Source organism: Cucumis melo, chromosome 3 (genome assembly GCF_025177605.1).
Source record: "Cucumis melo cultivar AY chromosome 3, USDA_Cmelo_AY_1.0, whole genome shotgun sequence".
Classification (NCBI taxonomy): Eukaryota; Viridiplantae; Streptophyta; class Magnoliopsida; order Cucurbitales; family Cucurbitaceae; genus Cucumis; species Cucumis melo.
The window spans coordinates 27,951,945-27,967,450 of NC_066859.1; positions in this window are offsets into that span (position 1 = coordinate 27,951,945).

A 15,506-nucleotide genomic window follows, 5' to 3' on the forward strand; every position below is an offset into this window, starting at 1 on the left:
TGTAATAATCGAATATAGGGCACCACAATATCTATATATACATATATTTTAAATTATTACGACAAATACTAGGACAAAAATGAGTTCATAATTGTCGCATCTATTTGGTAGCTAGGTTATTTATATTTTAAATTATTACGACAAATACTAGGACAAAAATGAGTTCATAATTGTCGCATCTATTTGGTAGCTAGGTTATTTGGCTCGCGTTTCTAGTTCAATCTCGTCTACGATATAAAACACCTAAGTTAGTGTAAAAAGCGTGTAATGATTCAAATAAGTACATACAAAAAAATGTCACAGTTTTTATACGGAGTTTATGTTTTTATCATTTTGAATTGTTAAACAAGATTACTTACTTTATGTAACATCAATTATGTTAGAATTGTCGTGGCTCTTGTTAAGAGTTTATAGTGTTAAAATTGATCTTGACTTGGTTATTTTTCAATTAATTGGTATAATTATTATAATATGACCATGTTAGATGGTTTTATTAAAAACCTAAGGGTCTTCTCCTCTTGGAATAAGAGACCAATGTATCATTATCTCTCATTTCCTTCTATATTAATATTCTCTATCCGATCGATTGACTTAGATCCTAGTGGACGTAGGTTTTCACCTTAATTTTGTTGAACTTAGACCCGTATGTAGGCTTTGGACCATCATTAATATATATATATATATATATATATATAAATAATATTGTTTGATAAGGATGAGGTAGAAAAGGACTTTATTATGTATTATATGTGATATAGACTTATAGTAGCCGTATGATTAGGTTTATAAGATTGATTGAGTTATGATTGATCCTTGGGTGGTGAGGAGAGTGTAGGGGTTTTGGTCCTACGGAATTGATGTGTGTGCCCTATATATATTATAACTACAACACCTATATTTATATATATAAGGTTTGAAAAATTACACCAAATATAAGAGACTTTTTAAGTAAATAGTAAGGCTCACTATCTCTCATATCTCCTTCAAATGTCAACTCACTTCTTTCCTTCTGTTTTTTCAAAAGAAAATGATTAGGTAAGGGTATAACAAGTAAACTAAAATATATGATTGGCTGCCACACACACTGCCCATTCCATTGTTTTTTATATTTTTGAATTTCAACACCAATAAAATGTCTATATATGTTATTTCTCGTTCATATATGTTATTCCTCGTTCTTCTTTCTATTTATATTTGTTTGTCGAGTTTATAATATATACATGCATTTGGTGATTACAAAAGATAAAATCAATAATATTATTTAATATTTATTCAATAAAAAATATTTGATGATATCCAACTTGCTACATATAATGATTATAGTTGAGTAAATAAATCAAATTAATAAAAATTCAACAATACGATGGTCTTATTAAAATTCTAGGATTAAACTTATATTATCCATTGGCTACACAACCTTGATTATTGAGAAACTAACATGTTTTTATTGAGATTACCCTTCATGCATGGAGTTGCAATGTTTGGTAATGATATCAAAATAATTAAAGGGAAAGGAAAAAAGGTGAGCTAAGTGTGGTAGCTTTATTTGAGGATTGTGTTTGGCCAAATCCATCAATTTGCCTATGTGTTTGGAGACAGTATATTACTAATAACTCATTTGGAACAAAACATCTCTTATTCACTCCCACAAGTTTTCCCTTTTACAATGTTCTGTCCCTTCACTACTTTCTCTTCGATTTTTTTTTTCCTCTTTTTTTTTTTCTTTTTCAAACTTATTATATACAATTCATTCTTTGGGGTTTATTATTTTTTGGGAGTAGCAAATAAATTGTTTTTTTATTATTATTTGAAAATATATCTGTCAAAGTCAACGTATCAAAAGCAAACTTTGGCTTGCCTTGTCAACATATTGTTTCCAAGTACCGAGGTAGTTTAATCTTTTAATGCAATAAAATTTATTTTAGTTTATTTGAGGATGATGGGTCCCTCTTATTTGCCTACGTGGAATAGAGCATCCCATGTGGGATGTCCATGTCATTACCATCTAACATTTTTCTAATCTCCACGTTGCACCACATGTCTTCTTTTGGTCAAACTCATTGACCAAATCCTCTAAAATCATAATCAAATCTCGCTTTTAGTAATGGAGAAAGAAAAACACTTGTTGTTATGTACCATCCAAATTGTCTTGTAATAAATTAATCTTTTTTTAAATAAATACATTTTAGTTGCTAATTTCATACTAAAAGTTTTGTTAGTTTATTAATTAGTAAATGATAGTGGAAGCTAATTCAATTTGGGGTAGCTTAGGATTTCTTTTTTAATCTAGTAATAAAACGAAGAATTTTATTTATTCCTTTATGTTATAAAATGTAGCATTAATTTGGAGTTTAGGGTTAGGTTTTAGATAGATTATTGTTGGAAGTTTAATTCCATTTGTGTAGTTTGTTTTTAAAGTCTTTATCTATATAATGTATAAGACATATTGTTTAGTTATTCATCAAAGAAAAAGAAAGTATAATACAAAAAAAAAATAATTATTTGAAATTTTGATAATCAAATCAAATGATAAAATTTGATGACATATAATCGACAAAATATTTTTCTTTTCATTTTGTGCAATCATAATCATCATATATATATATATATATATATATATATATATATATATATATATATATATATATATACGAACTAATGATAAAAAGGTCTTGTCAAAATTTAAAAAAAAAAATTCTAACTTTTTAGTTCATTCTATATGATATGTTGTGAAGAGACAATACAACCATCAATTATAATACACTTATTATTTAGATACGCTATAATAATTGGTGAAAAAGAAGTTATGAAAAAAAATAAAATAGAAGGAAATGAAAATAAAAGGTTTAAGTTATGAATAATCTAATAATTGATGACAAGAAAAGCAGAAGCAAGAGGCAAAAAACCCCACACATTAAAATGAACACAAACTTTTTGGTATGGCTTACATGCTAAAGAGGAAGAAGCTCCTTATTGTCCCTCCATCAAATCCCAACAAAGCCTCATTCTCCCATCTTGTGTGTGTTTGGCCACCACAATTTGGCAAAATGGGTCAACATTGTATTAACTAAATTACAAAAATAAAAAGAGAAAAAAAAAACACCTCAAGTCCAATGCATTTTGTTTCAACGATATCTTGATTTTTCCAAACTACTTTAACATAAATCAATTAGAACGTTTAAGAGAAAGTAGAACCTAACTATAACGAAGATAACATTGTATACTTAGACTTTTTTCTCGTCAAATATTATTGTAGTTGATTTCTATTAATTAATGGTAGTTTTGAAACGTTCATAAAAGAAGGTTGCATGAATATTTTTTTTTAAAATAATAATTATAATAGGAGGAAAGTTTAGGAATCCATATATATATATTTGTAAATTAACCAACAAATTTGAAAAGAAGAAGAGTCAAAATTGTAAGTTGATGAATCATTATCCTACATATATATGTATATATAAAAGAAAAGAAGATGGTAGTTGTTTGTTTTATAAAATAATGTTTAAGTGAAAAGACTAAATGGCAGGGTTTTTAAGAATGATAAGGAGTGTGATTTGGGGGTGTTTTTGTGAAGGAAATGCCAAATGACATACCACATGACCCCTTAATTTAATTCAACATCCCATATGGAAGAGATCCCATCAACTAAGCCCACAAAAAAAAAAAAAACTTAATAATTATTTATTTAAAAGAAATTTGGGTTTTTTGTTTAAATTTAAAATTAATAAGATTCCCATCAATTTCAATGTAGGAAATCCACTTGGATTTGTGTAATCAGCTCTATTCAATTATAACCCATGTGGCTCTTTTATTTTACTTTCTCTTTCTCTCTGTATTTTTTTTCTTTTTAATTTTTTGACAACCCATTTTTGGGAATTTTATTTTTAAAAAAAATGTGGGTTTCATATGGTCTTTTGTTGATTTATGTAATTAGGAATAATTAATTAAAGTATATATATAGTGTGGGTTTGAGAAAGATTAGTTTCTGATTAGGGAAATAATGTTGTAAGGAATCATATGGATACTACTATTTTAATATTTAATGTTTAAAATAATAATAGAGATTACGTTGGTAGGATTAGAATTAATTAGATCATTAATCTTTCACCATCCCTCATATTTCTACGATTAATGTGCTGCCTTTGACTAACATTATTACCTTATAATTACCCTCCCATTAACTCTTTTTTTTTCATCTATTTAATTTACATTTTTAATTCCTAACAAGATTGATATATGTTATTATGTTTCAATCTTATACCAAAATATTTATACAATATAACAAAATTTTAGACCATAAACTTTTTTTTATCAACGTCCACCAATTATATTGATAGAAGTTCACTGTTATTGATAGAAATCTTGTCATTTACGATAATTCTCTTATTATTATTATTATTATTTTTATTTTTATGAAAAACATTCTAGGGATAGTTGACATAGCTTCAAATATGAATTAAGCTAGCATTTGGAAATTCTAAATGCAACTGCCAAATTGTTAACTAAAAGTTGATACTAACAATCATAAATGTCAATTCTATCCTAAAAAGAAAGCGAAGAAAATGATAGAGATGGTGGGACAATTACGAGAGAATATGTTGGAAGTTTTTGAGGGATAGATAATTTGGTACTCACCTCTTGTCAATATCAACCCACTAATATATACTTATTATACATAGGGTTGTATCTAAATATAACAAAACGAACCAAATATTTACAAAAATATACAAGTGTATATTACTTATATAATCTAACAGTTCTATATTTTATGTAAATGTTTTTTTGCATTGTGACATTTACGATACTTTTTTATATATATATAAGCACTCAGACGACCATGATAGAAGAAAAAAAAAACAATGTAAGGAAAAAATATAAGAATTAAAATAAATATATTGTGAGTAGGAAAGAGACAATGTGGAATAAATCTTGAAGAGAAAATAATTAGGAACTGAAAATAATGATATACTTAAAATGATCCTTTCTTTCTCTTATTTAATAAAAGTAAAATATTAAATACCCTAATTTTATTTAAATATATAAAAATAGGAAAATAAATATTTTTTTTTAAAAAATGTAATTTCTTCTACAAGTATTCCAAGAAAGTGAATGTGAAAGAGAGACAAATGCAATGGAAATTCAAATGGTATCTTTCATGTGTAAACTAAAAATGTTTAAAATATAATTAACTAAAGAATACTAAATAAATTTTCATAAGAAGATATTATTTTTGTAACTCATCAGTCAAACTCCATATCAAATATAACAAATAAAATACTTCCTTTTTATTTTTATCCATTTATCTATAGATTTTTTTATTAAAATAATATAACATAAATTGAATAGTAATTGATGTGAAAAAAAAAAAGTCCCTTTAATGATCATAAAAATGGTTTTTTAAGTGAAGGTAAAAACATGGATTACTAAACTTTATTATTAGTTGTTTTCACGTCAATGATTTTCCTTAATTTTACTAAGAAAAGATATCTCTTTGATTAAATTTATAAATCTGTATGTGTATTTGTGGACTAAAATTCAAAACCCAAAATTGAAAAATGAAGATTTTAAATTGAAAAGGTACCACAAAATTTTCCCGATGATTTTATATAATTTGAGCTAAAAAAAAAATGTAACGTCAAAGTTGGAGAGAGAAGGGGGGGAAAAACCCAAAAACAAAAGTGTGATGGAGGAGAAGAGTTGGTTAAAAAACGACATCAAATGGGTCGTACCATTCACATGCAAAGATAACATTTAAAACATCTCCTTCCTCTCTCTCTCTCTCTCTCTCTCTCTTTTAATTCCTTCTTTTTTTTTTTTCTAATTCTATGAAAATGAGGAGATGTTCTTTGAATTTGAAATATGAGTAATATTTGAGTTTATTAGGTTTTGTATTCACATCGGTTTAATTTTATTTTAATTTTGTCAAAATTTAAAATTATTTTATTAAAAAAATTATCACGTGAAATATAGTGGTTCAACGATTAAAAATAAACTACATAAAATATGATTTGAATAATGTATCTTTTGGTCCTTAGATCTCAGACGTTAAATTTGAAAAATCAAAATTAAGATTATAAATATTGAATCGTAAAAGTTAAATTGATAAATTCTTTTTTTTTTTTTTTTTGAGATAAGAAAAAAGAAAAATGGAGTTTAGGAAAATGAAAGGCATTCACTAAGTTTGGTTGGTGGTTAAGATGGCTGCCATTATTAGCCCCCATGTTTTTTTCTCTAACTCCTTCCACCAAAAACTATATAGTATATTTATTTTATATGAAGATTCCCATTTATGACATCAATTTGCTTCAACTAATTACACCCCTTCAAATTAGTTTAGTTTCAATTATTTATTTTTCACTTTCTTTTATGTGTGTGATTTGTATGTTGTCACTAAAAACTTACCCTCTTATTATTCTTGTTTAAAGATATATATTAATAATACTCGGTTACTGTCGTACTCCTAGTTAACTAGTAGCGAGATTCTTTTTAGCTACTAAATGAAGTCATGTTTATTTCACTTTTGAAATAAGAAGTCAAGTTATCACTGTTTTTATTGAATTATCAAAGAGTACTTGTTAGACATTTTAACAGTACTTAACATAACATAGCCTTGTACAAATATTATTTCAATTGTTTCGTCTTCTTCATCTCTCTCTTTCTTTGGTTGTTTCTTTTCAAAAACCCATGTTAAGACAGAATGACTTAAAAGCGTCCTCTCAACAAAGATTTTCAAACCCGGAAAAAAAAGAAAAAGGAATGTATAGGTAAAAAGAAAAGGATACGTAGAATTGTGAAGTTGCATAAATTAAATAATACTTTGGATATATTGAAATTTTTTATAATGGAAAAAGAAAAAGGAGGAATTAATTAATTAATTAATTAATGAATTTTATTTTATTTGAGGTGGTTTAATTTTATATATGTAGTTATAATTAATAAATGTTTGTACAATGAATGTGATAAAGAGGAAGGTATGACTTTACTTTACAATGAAGACAATTGTAGCCTTCTTTGTGGCCACTCAGATTCCAAGGAAAACTTTTCTTAGATTTTTTCCTCTTTACTTTTATGTTTTAATTTAATAATTTGAATAATATAAGGTTTAGAAAATTGCCTTATTATTTAATTAATGGATCAGACTGACTGACATAGAAAGGTTGAAAAGGCAAAAAAAAAAAAAAAAAAAAAAAAAAGCAAAGTATTATAAAATAGAGAGTTAAAGTATATCTAATGAATGATATTGGAATAGGTCGTTTGTGATCGAAGCAATGACATATTTTCCCATGCATTTGCTGAAAACTAAAACCCTAAACCCTCAAAATCTTTTACTCAAATTATATGACTTTCAATCATATTAAATAGGGAAATTAATGTCATTTTATGCCCTAATTAAACCTTCTTAATTTAATAGATTAAGAATATTATTAATCTAATAATGGTTAAATTAGCCTTTCAAACATTTTAAGAAAAGAAAAACCAATTTAAATAATTTGTTGGTGGTGTTGTTTTGTGTTGTGTGGGGTGTGTATCTATTTTTACTCAATTCCTTTAAAATAAACTCAAATCACTTAAATAAAATTATTATTTCCTTTCTTGAAAAAATGTATGAGAATAGTAAGAAAAACTATTGATGCAAATCATTTGTTTTCATATAAATGCTGATTAAATTAATTATCAATTACTAAGGTAGATATGTTTTATAGTTACTACATCAATTACTTAGGAGGAGTTTTTATATAATAAATAATAAAATAAAATAAAAATATATAATTAGATTAAATTTCAAAACCAAACAAAAAGAAAAGGACTTGTTTTTCCAAAACAAACTTCACTCCATAAGTTGTAGTTTAAGATGTATAATTTTTTAAAAGTATAATTGAGATAAGAAGATTCGAACCACAAACTTTTAGGTTATTTATACATTTTTGTTATGACGGAGTGGATGACAAGATTTTTAAAGAGTTTCAAATATATAAGCAAAATCATTTATTAGTGATAAACTTTATTTATATACTTCCATCAACGATATAATCTATAACTAATAAACTTTGAGAATTTCATCTTAATTATTCTTATATGTATTTATAAGTTATTTTGCGTTGTACTATATTTACTAACATCTTGAGCACGAATTGTTATATGTTTTTGTAACCGACCTTGTATCTTAAACAAATAGTATGTTTTAAAAAAGAAGAAGAGACATTAGACAATTTAAAAAGGGTTGTCCTTTAAAGTGTTTTGAAAATGAAAAAGCAAACAAATGAGTGAGATTGTACCCTTAATTAATCCACAAAAAATGTCTACTTTTTCTACTAATACCAAACAATGATACCACTCTTCTTCTTTTCCCTGTTTTGTCTCTTTTTATACACACAACAAAAGAAACAAACACACACCAACAAAATAACACATTAATTAATTTTATTTGTTCTCTCTTAGATCACAAATTAGGTCTTCATCATCAACCTACCTTTTACTTCTATCAATCTAAAGAACAAAAAACTTGTCTCCAACATTTGAGACCTTGGGGAAAAAAACTTTGACTTGATTGAGACGGGTTTATTTATGTTAACCCCAATCATATATTATTTGCAACAACGATGTTATAACTTAGCTTGTCGTGTTATTTACAAGTGACAAAACATGTCCATGTGGGATTGTCTCTTATATTGTGGGGGACTGATCGAGAATTTCAAACTTTTTTTCATTTACTTACCCCATATATATATATTTTACCCACACATCTCTTCCATGTTTTTGGATTGAGCATTTGGATCAATCCAATAAAACTCTCATGGCAAAAAAAAAACAATAACCTTTCATTTCAACTTTATATATATATATATATATATATATATATATATATATATATATATATGTATGTAAAATATGTGGCAAACAAATTATTGGAAAGGATTGTTATAACGTGTGATGGTTAATATCTTTTTTTTTTTTTTCTATATACACTTGTTGTTATACGTTAAGGATGAATTTAATTTGAGATTTGATTTTGATTTTGAGAAATATGTTTTGAATAATAATAATAATAATTGAGAATGGGGTTGGAAGTGATAGAAGAGATGTTTTGGATATGAAATATATTAAAGAGATGATTATTAGTTTTGGGAAGCAATCATGCATTTATAAAAGAGTCAAATGAGAAGAGGAATAGGGCATTATGGAGAGAAGGTGGTGAGTTCTTCTTTAAAAAAGAAAAAAAAAAAAAGAAGAAGAAGAAGAAGAAGAAGAAGAAGAAGAAAAAAGGTTTGATTGGACTCATCATTAGACCCATTTGTTTCTTCTCTCTCAAGAACTTTAGTTTCAACCAACATTGCCTAACCACTCCCAACTGATCCTCTAATGAACAACCCCACTTTTCATTACTTTAGTTTTTTTTTTTTATATATATATATATATATTTAATGACTAAGTTCTTTCTTTTGAATACATACACACATATTTTATATATATAACTTTGGTTGATTAGCTTAATGAATGTTATTGTTGGTGCATGAACCATCATTCACAATTGTGTGGGGATTAAGAACTAACAAGTTAGGAGTTGGAAGTTTTTCCATAATAATTATTTTCTTTTCCATTCTTTTCATCTTGTATTAATTATCCAAAATAATATCAATTGTGCATTAATTGATTTTAATTTTTCAGACTCAAAGAAGGGGGTCTCAAGTCAGTCTTGCTGACTTTTTCATATCACCAAGAAAAATAAATTATGGATATAAATTTTATTATTGAACTAATCCCTCTTAGTAGAATAGATAAGATCTGTCTTTGTTATTGTCAAACAAAACATAACATTCATTTATACTAACTGGGGTTGATTTTAGGGTAGAAAAGAATTCGTAACCCTTAATCCAATCAAGTTGATACTTGTTACATATACATTAATGGTATATAAAATGTGTTCGAATACTCTTAATTTTTAATTTTTCTTTTTAAAGAAGAATAGAACTCTTTAAATTAATTAGATGACAGAATGTAAAGTAAAAGGTAATTTGGAAATAATAGGTGAGAGAGAATAAAAATGAGAAGTTAGATTGAGGGTTAGATCATAGGTATGTGTCCGGCAGTGTCTTCTTTGGATTCTGTAGTAACAAAGTGGCATTTTCCTGGAAGTGATAATAATAATAATAATATCCACTTCGAACTATAACATATACATAAATATATTTTATAAAATATACTTATTTTATTCGATCTTCGACATGTTAATAATATATTTTTTGAAATGGAGTAAAGTTGTTAATATTAAAAGAAACATTTTGGTATAATAGTTCAAGTTACATCATTTTTTATCGAATTGTTCAATTATAAATTATCAAAGAATAAAAAATATAAAAAATATGCCTAAAGTATTATATTTAGGGTTAAGTATATGGAAGAAAAAGTTGTGTATGTAAAAGAATTATTGATGCAGTAATGGAAATAGATTTTGTATATACCCTTTTTAATTATTTATATTTCAAAATTTAGTGACATTCACAACAAAACTTTACTCTTTTTTCTTTTTCCTAGATTTTATTTTTCTTTCTTCCTTATCCACCAACTTATTTTATTAGTTTCTTTTAGGAATGTTATCGGTGGTGGGATAAAGTTAAAAGGAATATACCCAATTTTTCTATTCCCATATATATATATATGTAATTTACACATTTTCTTAGATTATTCTTACAAAATTATAAAGCCGAATGATAGTAGATTTTCTAAGTTTATTATCGTATATAGGTGAGTATGAGGTGAAGAGTCTCATTTTTCAAGTATTTGAACTAAGTTTTCATTTTAGCTTTAGAAATAATTTGAAATCATTTAAAATCTACCTTAGTTCAAGTTACCTATGATTGAAAATGTGTCAACGAGTTATTTTAAAAATAATTTTATTTTCTTTTAGGTGGTGTGGAGAGATTAATTAAAAGTATAAGAGTTAGATGTATATTCTAAAATTCACCTAATCATCTTTATTCTAAAAATTACGTGATGAAACTTTTTAATAAAAATATATACACGTTGCATGCAGTTAATGCATCTAAAAGTTAAAAAATATATGTCATCATGAAAAAGTTAGAAACGAAGTTGAGGTCGAACTCTTCATTGCTACAAGTTTTCATCAATTATCTTTTCTTTTTTCATTTTTTGGTCGGTCCCTAACTACACTTTAAAGCTTAAACAAATATTTAACATTCTTTGAAACAAAAAAAATAAAAGATCAAAGAAGATTAGAATTACAAATAGAATAACTTTTACGTTTTTTTTTTTTCATTTTCGTAATTAATTTATATCGGTTCAAAACAAAATTTAGATCATTAAATTTACGGAAGATTATTTACATTTAACATCTCTTAAATTCTTCTTCCCATTTGATAACATTTCATGATCATGCAACTTTTTTCTTCCATAATTTTCCATCATTCTTAATTGAATTTCAAAAGCCAAAACCAAAATCTTAAAAACTACTTTCTTCGCTTTTCAAAATTTTACTTAATTTTCTTTAAAGCAAAAAAAAAACTCCTAAAAACCAACAATAGTTTAAACTAATGATTAATTTTAAAAAATAGAAAACAAACAAAAAGAAAAAAAAAATGTTATCAAACAACAAACACAGAGTAGTAAATAATTAAAATTTGTGTTATTCTTTGTAATGTTTAGAAGAGTCATAAGATCCTAACTTATCCAAACAATTTTACTCTCTTTTGTTCGGGCACTGCTTTAATTAATAATCCAATCATCAAAGTGTCACCATATCCCATGCAACAAAAAAGCATGCGTGACCATTTTGAACTATAATGCCTTCTTACCTTTTACCATCATTCTAATCAAATATAATTATACTTTACATATAAAACTAATATCAATTTGAACTTTCTCAATAAATTGAATAAATAAATATCATGTAAAATGTAGATAAGAATATTATTTATTTAATATAAATTCCTTTTCAAGGATGTAATACTTCCACCCCAAAGCCCAATGGGCCTCCCAAATTGAAGCAACTCAAATTATATAATAATTTTACTTTTTCTAATATCATTAATTACTTTACTTAATTACCTTCTCACCAATAATTTTTTTATCATTAACATCATTTTTTTTTTTTAATTTTAACATTGTATTGGTTAGTTGTTAGTTTCAATTGATATTTATTTAATGTCATATATTTCAAATTAATGTTAATGTTAATGTTAGATTAAGAGTGGTGATAATTTTAAATATTAATTTAGAATATGATAACCATTAAAAAAGAGAAGCCTACAATCACTAAAAGTAACCTAATTAATTAAAGCTTACAAATTAGGTATTGAAACCCCTTTTTTCTTTTCTTTTTTTCTTGCCTCTTTCAAAAAGTTTCAACACTCCATTAACTTATATAATGACATTTAATATATAATAATTTGAATCTTTGAATAAATAGTATAAATTAAGACCTCATTTAATTAATTAACTATGATTTTATATTACTTTCATCTCACTAATCTCACTAATTTCACTAGACAACCTCAACCAAAACTTAAAATGAAAAGTCTATTAATTATAAATCTCAAAAACCACCCCTTAGTTAAATCGAAATAAATCTCATACCCCAAAATTAAAATTGTAAAATTTTGAAATTTATAGATTAATTAAAGTCAAACTCGACCGAAACTTAAAATCAATTCAAAATATATAACATTTTGAAACACCAAAAATAAACTGAAACAAAACATTAAGAATACGTAGTTTCCCTTTTTAATCACAATTTAGTCCAAAGTCCAAATGATGGTGGTAAAGTGCCTAATCTTCCTCCCTTTTCCTATTAGGTACATATTAATCTATTGTGTTAGTCTTTGATATTTTGAATTGTTTGACAAAGATAATTATGAAATGACAAAGATAATTATGAGATGTGATTGTATTTTTCTTTATTTAAATTTCACAAGTTTCATTATTAGCAATTTATAAATAAGTTGATTGATTATTATATATAATTTGATTTGATTTTTTTAAATGAAAATATAATTTTTTTTTTCTGTAGGTATACTGTCCTTTTATTATTCAATTAAATCGTAGTATTCATATGATGGGATTGTGAAAATAATTTTAATTTCGATTTTGATACTCAAAGAATCTACATTATTCAATTTGGATTTGATTCACATTTGGATTTATTGAGTAGTTAATTTTAGTTTGGATTGATTGTATTAAATTAAAATTTGTACAACTCAGCTGTGTAAATGATAACTCTGTTCTTGATTTATTAGCACTATGCTTTCTAAGAGTTGACTAATACCTGCCATTAACCTAATTGCTTTGTTGTAATCTTGATTCCCTTTCCTATAAATTAATGATTTCTTAATAATAATAATAGTAATAATAATAACAACATCAAGTCCCATTGTCAAAAATAATGATGAGTACTAACAACAACTACATCCACCACTAGTCAAAAGAAGAGCATAATCAGTTAAGTAAAACATGGCTATTAAAATCTTATACTTTATCCCGATGAGTTTGAAGGAAACAATTGGTTTGTTTAAAAGATAGTCGAATTTATTTTGACTATTTTTTTAGCAAACCATCAATCAATTTTAGACTTCTTATAGGAGTTTTTACTAGTAGCTAAATTTTTACCTTAACTTGTTTCTATCCATGTATGTGTATTTAATAATGTTTGCAGTACATTTAATGATGTGTATTATTCAAACCTTGTAGTTAATACTTCTATCATAAAATGAACGATGATCCTTGTGCTTTTAATAAAGGTGAAAAATATCCGACTTATTGTATTTTATGATACCATTGCGGAGAGGTTCATTTTTTAGTTATAACCATAGAACATACCATAATTAAATATATATTATACACACCTAAAACAGAGGTTTATACCACATGACGAGAAATTTTACATCAAATACAAGATTCATCTACGATAGACTAAGAAAAATGGTAGTAAACAAAACTTTTTGTACAACGCCTTAAACAAATTGGGCTAAAAGGTATACACATTGTAGAAGTATATATATAGGATTTTCTTTATTTTAACTCAATACTTTTTTAGTACAACAATGGTGGAAATGAGGGATCGAACATTCTCACCTCTAAAATGAAGAGTCACACCAATTATCTTTAAATTTAAGATGGTTTAGTGGGAATGATATCTACCTAATTTAATGTCCAAATTGACTTTGACCATGAAATAGTAAATCCTACTACCACAATTTTAACTCTAATGAGAACAAATTTTCTTTATGGTCTCAAAATAGCAGCGGGAAGGGAAGAGTTTGGAAATTATCAAGCGTTTTTCATATTTCTTTTTTATATGCTTGCGATATGATGATTGTAGAGAATGGTTTAATTTCCTGTTTGAGAGTGGTTAAAAAGTGTTGCAACTTCCCACATGGGCTACAAACCATAAAAAAAAAAAATAAGAAACAACTATCAAGACTTAAAAACAAATCTTTGCAATTGAGCTGTTTCAATTGACATACGAATGTAGTATAATTGCTAATCCAATTGTATTTTAAGAAACATCAATGGAGAACATTTTAGGTTTCTCTCTCACTGTGGGATATGCCCTCTACCATTTTGGATTCATTTTTTTGAGGTTATAAAGCAAAGTAAAAATAAATGTAGATATAAAGTGAAATAATAAAGGCCTCACCCGGTAAACATCTCAGTTTTTAGTTTTTTTATTTTTCTATTTTTTAAATCATGTTTTTAATTTTTTGTTTAATGAAAACAAAGATCATATATGCCTTCTTTTTTCATTTTCAGTTTTCAAACCTAATTCAAAAAATAAATTTCTTGTTAAAAAAAAAAAAAGTGAATTACTTCCCTAACACACCCCATTTTAGAAAAACTAAAGAAAGAAGGGGGGAAAAAACAAAAAATGAAATGGATTACTAATTGCTCTCTAAAATAAATCTCACTAGTTTTTTTTTTATTTGAATTGAGTCGGATTTAAATAAATAAAAATTTTATTGATTGGGTTGATTTGTAAAACTTACCTAAATTAAACAACACGAACAAGAACTTATTATTGATTAAAAGAAAAAAAAAATACAACAATATTAATATTTGCTTACCATAGAGACATATATCCCTATATTACTTTAATTTTAATTAATTCCATAATTCTTTTTTGGTTATTGCTTCTCAAATAACTCTTAAATAAGATTTTAAAATATACATTTTCTCAATATCTATTCAAATTAAGTTTAAAATTTTAGTAAATGATAAGTTTGATGAACATTCTTTAAAATCAAATCTATTTACCCTCAATTTCTTACAATGATTTTTATCCTTATTGTACAAAAGAGTTAAATTCTTAAAAAAAAAATCTCGTTTTTTGTTTTAATCTTCAAAGCTTAGTTTAGTTTATGAAAATATTGACAAAAACTTCTAAAAATATATATAAAATATATAATTTATATATTTTAGATAGATTTATTATATATTTTGGTTAAATAGAAATATATGTATATAAAACTGACGAGCAAATTTGGTCAGACTTGGGA